We start from the raw sequence: 9,791 nt of genomic DNA on the forward strand, positions 1-9,791 counted from the left end.
CACTGAACTCCATTACTCAACCATACCGAGAGGACACAGTTTAACCTCATCTTTAGTACTATGGTAGGGGTGGTCAACATCTGGAAACATCTACCCCTTCTGTACACCAATTATTTTTCTAAAATATGTTAACTCACCAAACAGCAGCTGCAGAACAAACACAGTCAGGGATTTGGCCATTTCTCACAAATATCCAGCACTGGACTCTCTCGCAAAGGACAAGGTGCTGATACCCACCACATCACTTATATATAGGCCTTGCATGGATTTCAGAATATAGCAGGTCAGTTAGACTCTTTACCACATGTCCCACATCCTGTTATTTCTGCTGTCAACTTCTGCAAGTTGCAGAACGCTACAAAAGGTAGCCTTAACAGGTAACATATATAATGACCGTAGCTGAAAATACATAAACAGAATATAATACATATTAGTAATATATTAGTTAAGATGTTAGAAGTTTGCTGCACACTCCAACACAACACTATCACACCTTAACTAGGGACAATAATTAGATTTTTCATAAAAAAGAAAACACTTGAGACATATAGGTGTTTGCTGTAATTGGGATGCTGTGGCTGGGGGGCTTTAAGCAGGCCTACGTTGTGGCATTTTGTGTCTGTATGTAGGGGTTGGGGTAAATATTTCTAAAATAATGCAGCTATGTTAATAACCATTAATACATAAATATTTACTTATTTATCAAGACCAATAAATAGCCTTAATTGCCCATATGACCAAATAATCTCAGTTCATTTCAACTCATAAGTCTAAATTATTATATTAGTATGCTTCAGATAATTGTTCTGTTGGAAGGTCCAGTGACGTCCAAGCTTCAGCTTCATCACATAAGGCCTGATGTTTTCTCCTAGGATTTCCTGATATTTGATTGTATCTATGATGTCCTCCACATGCTGCAGGTTTCCATTGTCAGAGGAAGCAAAGCGTCGCCCTAGGGTACACTCCTTTTAATTACTACACACTGTATCATATGAACAACTCACTGTTCGGTTATGGGATATGACCACTAGGAAGAGGCCTAGCCCTTTGGATAGGCTGCAAGGGTGTTGTACTATGAAAGGCGTTATGAAGTGGTGCAGGTGCACTGCGGAGCCACGCTAATATGGTCTTCATATCCGAATATAAGGATATAATGCGCCCATGTTCACCTTATATTAAAGGTATGGTCATACCTGGTCATAATGTATTGACAGTATTTTGAAACAGGTCTATACAGCTGTTTTAAGTCATTTGTTATTGTAATACTGTAAACTTGTTTTTATATAATCAATTATAAAACTTGATTTATATATATATATATATATATATATATATATAGTATATATACATATTTACTATATATATATATATATATATATATATATATATATATAGTATTTTCTTGAGGGTGCTGTTATTAACCACTGGAATTAAGGGTCAAGGGAAGACTGTACCTGGTGGGGGCGGTTGGCCCCCGCCTCCATCCATGCATAGTTCTTCACTTTGTTAAAGATATAAAGGATGGGGTTCCCCTTTTTCTGGTGAGAGTCGGCTGAGTGGAACTGCAGGTCCAGTTCGGTGGTTTACTGGGACAGCTGTCTCTTACCAGGATCGACGGGCTCTCCCAATCCAGTGAGTGGTGAGTAACAGCAAGTCTCATTGTGAAGCTGAAAGTATTCTGCCAAGTTTGCTTTCGGTTTATTTGTACTGATTGTGAAATAAAGGAACCTTTTTATATGGGACCTCTGGTGTGAAACTTCAGTTATTTGATGATCAAAATTTCACAAAACATAAGCCAAAGGTGACAGTGGCAAGGAAATATTCTTCAGATCAAGAGGAACCAAGAAAACTTAAAAGTGTGAGCCCATCGTCCAATGGTCTACACTGCATAGCACAACAGTTAAAAGAGCAGCAGTATCATACCTAAATAAAGCTGCTAGAACGGCCCAGCCAATCACCTGACCTGAATCCAACTATCCATGAATCTAACAATCTATTTTAGTTCTCAGAAGCAGCTTACAGAACCTTCAGGACCTGAAGAGTGTTTGTGTGAATGAATGGGCCAAAATCACTTCTGAGAAATGCATGAATTTCTCCATTCAAGAGGAGTCATAAACGTACACAGCAAAATTTGCAACCACAAAATAACTCTATCAGAGTTCATTTTAACACTTTAAAAGTGTCTATATGGGTCCACTCCCCATAGTGTTATTTTAACACTTTTTGAAGTGTTGGAACTTTAACACTGTTACAGAGTTGATTTTTGACTCTTCAGAGAGTTAAAATGTAACACTGTTCAACACCAATCAGTGTTAAACTTTTCTTAACACCAGAGTGCTGTGTTATAATTTAACTCTGTTTTGGTGTCACTTTTTAACTCTACAGGAGTTATTTTCATATTTATACTTTATTGCAGGATATTGCTTTAAGTGTATGCAGTTCATACTAAAATGTTTTTTACAATTTAAAAAAAAAGAACAACATACAACTGTTGAATGCTTCACATGTCTTTTTATTATTTCTGAACACATGCACCACTTTCAATAAAACCTCAAACATATTTATTGGCAAATATTCAATATATAACAATACGGCACTATGTATGCTCTGTTATCACTCTCATTGGAGCACTGCTTATCAAAGGGTCTGAAATATGTAAGCTGGTCTATACAGAGAACAGAAAACGCATCATCTCTCTCCTCAATACAGTATCCATTAAAGTGCTCATCAAAGTACAGTGTGTCAACACTACCGACTAGTATGAAAGCATGCTCTTCATGTATTATGATATTACAGATCTTTTTGAACTCTGGAAGATCATGACATGATCCAGTGCAAACGAACAAATCAACCTCATACTCAGTACCGTAATTTCTGACCCATTTAGTAGTTGAAACACCTGAAAATGCCTCCAAATGCAATGTCTGCCTAAGTATTTCCCCACCCTGCAAGCTGCAGAGTGTTTGTGTCCTTGTAGGACCAAACTCAAATCTTTTGAAATAATAGTTTTCGTAGTTAAATGCCAATTGACGCTGATGCTGCTTTACTAAAGATTTTGTGAGATTTTTGAAATTTTTAACAGACCTTTTAAAAACACTGTGTTTTGCCTCAAATCGCATACACCAAATACGGATAAGAGGGCCAAGTTTTTTAATACAGTGCGGATAGTGTATCATCAAGTGGTGTTTTGGAATCAATCTCCTATCAGGAAACAGTAATTTGAACATTTTATGGTGATCACAGGTCAAATGTTTCAAGTAACATACCATCCCATCACTTAGAACTGGGGAGAACACTATGTTGACAATCTGTATTAAAATGAGGAGAAGGTTCCAGTGACTGTTATCCCTTTCAATGACATCACCAAATATAAGCGGAGTGTTGCGCAGAACACACCACGCCTGGACAGCATTCAAACCCAGGTGTTTGCTATTGTCATCCAATTGTAAGCCACTTGGTTTGTTTTTACGGTCTGGGTATCCATAGTTAAAGCTCTGTATTCTGTCAGACAATGTGTTCACAGAGACATAACCCTGTTTTACAAGGTAATGAAAAAGCAGCTTAAGTTCATACTGTACGACACCCTCTAACAAATCGTGCATTATGTCAACAGCATAGTTGTCAGAGCTATGGAAATACTTTAAAGAATTGAACACGCAATTCTTTTTAACACCAAATACTGAAAGTACAGTAGAATTTTTATTTAGTGCCTTACAATGTTCAGTGTGAAGTTCTTTTGAATGAAAAATTAGACCAGGATGATCCTCAGTAAATACAGACTGTACTTCATCCTTACTAGTCAAACAAAACCTACAGAAATGTGTTCCACTAAAGGATTCTACAAAACCTAACAAGCCATTTAAAGCAAGGTTATCTCCTGTTATTTGAATTACTGAACCAAACAATGGTTTTTCAAAAGAAGGAAGCTGTATTCCTTTTGTTTCCAAAATTTTTAGATCATTAATAAGGGGCTTCAATATTTCTTCAAAACCATATGTCTTTAGGTCATTAGTGTAGAAAAGAGCTGCAAGATGTACATTCATTAGCACAGAGTTACATTTAGGTGGAAGGTTTTTCAGGGTAAAATAAACACAACTAAGTTTGTGGACACCCTTCTTGGAACCTAAAGGGTTAGCTGTTTCAAAATCATCATAATAAAGCAAAAGCTGTAGAGCATGTCTCTCTTGTGAGAACAAGGAATGATTTTGGAAATATGAGCCATCATTAATGTCCCTGTAAATGCCCTTTCACTCAGTTTGTCCTGCAAAAAGCTCTCTCTTATTTCCACATTTTTGAAAATAGACTTGAGTGTACTAAGAATTGGTACATACATCTATTTATCTGTTACAGGGAACTGGCTGTATATACCTGTAGTTCTGTCTCTACGTACATCCATTCTTACTCCGAGTACATGTTCTTCAGGTTCAACTATTTCCCACCTTTCATCAAAATATTTATGCCTTTTTGCCTCTGTGTTTAATGCTGAAAAAGGATTGTCTAATTTATCAAAACAGTGCTCTATTTTTCTAGAAATATCTGAATCCTTTGCTTCACAAGAAAAGGTTTTGAGAACTGCCTCTCGTGCTTGGCTGTGAACATCATTAACAACTTCTTCCATAGAACTAACAATTGTTTGGACAATACTTCCAGAGAGACCTGCTGCTTGCAAATGTGCCACAACTGAACCGCACATAGATGACAGTTGAGGCATAACATCAGAGCTCTGTAAAGGAACAGGAATTGCTTGTGAAGTGGCAACAGAAGTTGAACATTCTGGTTGATCACTTGAAAACTGCACCTCATATTCATTTTGTGTAGTTACACCCTCACCAGTGTCCACATGGGAAATGGTGGCATGCCTATGTACAGTGTTGATGTGCTTTCTAAAGCCATTGTAGGTACAAAAAGTTGAAGAACAACCTGGCTCTCCACATTTCAGACGTAAACTTTTGCCAGGATATAAACCATGGTGAAATTTTAAATGCTGACAAAGAAGCGAACAACTTTTGTGGTGCACTTTACAGACAAAACATGTGAACATTTTTCTTCAACAACGTATTAGCTCAGATGTCCCCCTGCAGCAGTCGTGCTCCAAGTTCCTTAACACGGGGGCTCTCCTTTGCATTTCCAACATCAATGTTGTACACTGTGGTTTGCACAAATGTATAGAAATTGCTCAAAGCTTCATCATAGGAGAGACTGAAAACAAAGTGAGCTTTGAACAGTTCATCAAATGCAGCCACAGATGTCTGAGCCTTGCATGGGACAGCCTTCTGGTCGATGATGATGTAGAACTTTGCGATTTTGTTCTTTTGCTCACCAATGCAGAGGAGGAAGGGCTGTCTTGTTTCAGCTCTCTCAAGGAAGGTAGTAAGACTGGCTCCTTCCTGTAGAATAGCAGTGCAGGACATGTTGCATGTCAGTCGAGTCACATTATTATGACAATTAGCTAATATCCAGAGTAACCACTGCATGCAGCGCAGGCAGCAGCTAGATGGGCTGGGAGTGACTGGTAGGTCCTGGTAGGTTGTCACAGGTATCTGGAGCCATGCTGACTGCAGTGCAACCCATTCGATTAGACCATCTTGCAAATTGCAAGAGTGTCATGAACAAAGTGAAATTCTAGGTTCTGTTCCAACATACAAATGTATAGCAAATCAAACGCCTAATGAAATTGACTGAAAAAAAAAACATTTACAAAAAAAAAAAAAACACTGCATACCTGAAGATATCTCACAAGATGGTTGGCTGCCTGGGCTGAACTGATCTTTGCTGTTTTTTTCTGTCCTCGTGAGGTTGGAGGAAGTAGGTGAAGAAGCAGGAGAATTGCTGACATATCACTGTCCCATCCTACAGTACAAACAATATTAACTGACTGACAATCTTTTTTAAAAATCTGAAGCATTTGGAAAAATTAAAACTCACCATAGATATTGTCAGGTTGGAGTTCAAGTGCTGACAGAAGTTCCTCAACGTATTGATTTGGGCCTAGTGTCCTGCAGTCACTGATGACTTTGGGCTTAAAAAAAGTAGGCCACTTCGCCAGAAACTTGCTAGACACCTCATCTCCAAACATCATGGTGAAGTCCTGGTCATTCTTTGAAAACATAAGATTAACATATATGTTTAAATATCAAGGGTGCTTAATTTGTTTCATAAAAAGGTGTAGACCAGTCTAATATTTAAAATGCAAGTTCTTACCAATCCAGGTATGTCAAGGAACCGAGGGAAGACATCCAGAATCGAAACTGATGCATCCTTGTCATGAACCAGCTTCTGCCGATACTGGAAAGTTGCTCTCATTCTCTCTTTGATGATTGACTTATCTGTTGAGTGTCTAATTGTAGATAAAGCCTCCCTGCAGTCATCACCAAACAGCTGTTCACCACTTAGAAGAGTTTCTCGTCTGCTTTTTGGGCTGTCCTGATGAGAAGGCTTGGAATAACTTATACATAAGAATAGTCTTATACACCCTGTGCAAGTGCTTGTTTGTATCCTTAAAGTTCATTTATTTATTAACCAAATTCACTTAAATGTCTTACCCATGAGTTTCAATCATATCTGCAACCAGGATGTTTACCATCTGTTTACGTTTGGCATCTGTTAGTGTTTTGGTTTTGTCATATTCCATAAAGACCTCTTCACCCTTTGGATTGGCCCTGAGAACAGCTTCAACCATCTGCCAAAATGTAATTAAATTCCAGTTTGTGTTCCGATAAGAGAAACCCTAAAAATACTTTTCCCCATTTGTATTAAAAATAAATATTTAAGTATTTTTACTTTAATTATACCTGTAGTGCTTGATCCCGATCCATGAATTCTGTTGAACCCCTTCTCCTCTTTGTGGTTTCAAGGATAACTATAGAGTCAGATGAATTAGATGACACTGGGGAAAGTGGAGTATCTGACATCACAGAGGAAGCTGATTCATCAGTGACAATTTGGATATCCAGATCTGGCCAACAAAAAAATATTAATCAGTAAAATCAGTTAAATAAAGGAAATTAATAAAATACTAAACAAAACAGTAAAAATTAGCATTCTTTACTATTCTACAGTTTTTTCCTCTATTTTATCCCCCCAAAAAATCAAATTACTTAACAGGCTTACCAGTAACTCGTTGTCTAGATATGATCTTGAAGTTTAGTACACCTGATTTCACAAGCTCATCAAAGATATCTTCATCTACTTCTGTTCCTGATTCGTCAGTTAAGATGAGCTGACCCTCTCTCAGACATTCATGCTCCAGACCAAATTTCATGGTTACTGGAAGACTTAAAGAAATGTTGCAATAAGTAACTTAAAAGTAAAGTCATAGAAATAGTAATATAAATTCTACTATTTTTAACTTGTTATTGCTACAAAAATTGAGTTCACTTTTTTACAGTAAACTCGGTCATCAATTTAAAGGCATATTATATGTATGCTGGCTATAACTTTTCTTTCTCTTGTTTTTTTCCACAAACAAAAAAAAATCACTGTCTTCAAGAAATCTGTTGTATTCCATGCTTTCATCAGTCTGTGGTATTTTCACATATTTTTGTGTTCTTCCAAACTCAACTTTAGCCAGCATGTCCTACAAGGAAAGAAGTGAAGACTATATTTACAAACAGAATCATTTATTTAACTAATCACTTAATCACTACACACACACACACACACAAAATGAATTAACAAATATATATATATAAATATATGATAGACAGATTAGCTATCTTAAATGCTAATCTAGCTATAGCTACCTAAAAATATATGTATATATAAATGTATTATAAGGCTAGCATCAAATTAATAACAATCCAACAGGCAACACACATCGTAGTTTTATTAATATACCAGGCTGCTAGCTAACGCTTCGTCATTAAAGCTACCGTTAAAAACAGAACTCACCAGACACGCCGCATCGCACAGCGTCCAAATTTCGTGCTAAGTGGTGCTGGCGGCTTTATTTCACTAGATAATTTAATAACTCTGCAATGCAAACATGAACGTAAACCTGCCATTTATCGGCTCTCCCTGCCAGTATTCTCTGCCAAATGACGTGGTGCGTCTGGTGTGCTAGCTTCAGTCAGGGTCCACAGTACAGTAACTGTAGTCGATCATAAACACTACACAAAAAATATAATATTGCTCTAATTAACGTTATACTTATTAATACTCAGAAATCCACACGTTTCAGTCAATCTCTAAATGGTAGAGTTTAGTGATGCTTCTGACAACACTCCTGGAGTGAAACCAGACAGATGAAGCTCAGTAGAGAGTTAGATTAATTTGGACAGTAGTTGGATTAACTCTCTACTCTCTGTAATTTCATCAACACCAGAAAATTAACTCTGCTGACTTTGCTGTGTAGCAGGTTTTCCTGAAGTGGGTGGAGTTTCTCTGGTATATAAATAAAAGAGCAGCTCCTGTCCATACACACTTCACTGCAGTAACTCACCTCCTCTGTTCTGCTGGCAGGTGTGAGATAAAGCCCAGCCCAGCTCTACAGCGCTGTTCTCCAAGGTAAGAACCAGAACCGTTCATCTAGGATTCCAGGATCAGGAAGCTTCAGTCTAAACTGAAATCAGAAAACTAAGAGACCAGACCAGCAAGCTCAGTTTAGAGGCTGTAGTAGCAGCGTCTTCTACTGTAAACAGCTGGATCTTCTACTTTTAACAGCAGTGTCTAATACTTTTAACAGCTGGATCTTCTCCTTTTAACAGCTGGATCTTCTTCTTTTTAACAGCAGTGTCTAATACTTTTAACAGCTGGAGTTCAGTAGTAGATGCAGTTTGGTTCATACAGCATCACCCAGCTGAGGAAATCCAGCTCAATGATAGTCTAAATTGGTCTTGGTGATCAAGGTGGTTAAAAAGTTGGTGAAGCAGCTGGATAAACCAGTTGACCATCATGGATCATAAATAGAGGCTGTACACGTTTATGAGTTTCTATTTCACTTATTAATAAGCTGCAGCTAATGCATTAATATGGATTCCAGATGTTGAGAGGTGCTCGTGTGTATTTTACAAAGGGTTTGAATGTGGCTCAGCCAATCAGATATCAGGACCAGTTTTGTAATGATTGACATTTCTTCCAATGTGGGTGATTAACACCTGCGTCAGGGACTCATCACCTCTAGAGGCTGTACACCTCCAGTGACTCATAAAACCATGATGTTTTCACAACTCTCTTCACGCCTCCACATGTGACTTAAATGTTAAGAAAGAAGAAGTTTTAATAGAATCTTTATAGAACATATATGAACATCATTAATTTGCACATTACACATATTTATATGAATATGACTTCTATTTATTTATACAAACACTTAAACTCTTACATTCCTACAAATGAGTAAAATACCATTTCTATGCTTTGTGAAATGTAATGTTTATTTAAATGTTTGATGTTTATTGTTTCACCATGGGTCAGAAAGTAGCACAATTTCAACCCTGTACATATTGCAGTTTTCACAATAAAGCTGACCTCGACTTTGATGTATTGGTCTAGGGGTCTGAGACACAGCCTGCTTAGCTACCACCCTGTTACTGGTACTTTAAGAGCATTATTCTCTGTAAAAGACATTTTTCTAGTTTACAGAATCCAGTTAATCCTGATAGTGTTTTTAAAAAGAAGAAACAGTAAAGTAATTCAGTTTTAATGTAAAAGATTTACTAGTAAATCAATAAAATTCTAATTTAACCTTTAATAGAAGGACATTTAGAATTTGTTAAATCTCTTTAGTGGGAGTAACTAATCGTACTGGAGGAATAAATCCGTCCTTTCAGAGTCGTGATGGAGAGGGTACT

General features: G+C 37.2%; 1 long non-coding RNA gene across 1 annotated transcript; it reads right to left on the reverse strand.

The window, feature by feature from the left end:
- Positions 1-6,839: 6,839 nt before the first annotated feature.
- Positions 6,840-7,566, reverse strand: LOC140549592 (uncharacterized). The gene is made up of 3 exons (XR_011979009.1): positions 7,480-7,566; positions 7,111-7,266; positions 6,840-6,955 (listed from the first exon to the last, which is right to left on the reverse strand). It is a non-coding gene; the product is annotated as an uncharacterized lncRNA (long non-coding RNA).
- Between the last annotated feature and the right edge of the window lie 2,225 nt (positions 7,567-9,791).

This window comes from Salminus brasiliensis, chromosome 2 (assembly GCF_030463535.1).
Source record: "Salminus brasiliensis chromosome 2, fSalBra1.hap2, whole genome shotgun sequence".
In the NCBI taxonomy this organism is placed as follows: domain Eukaryota; kingdom Metazoa; phylum Chordata; class Actinopteri; order Characiformes; family Bryconidae; genus Salminus; species Salminus brasiliensis.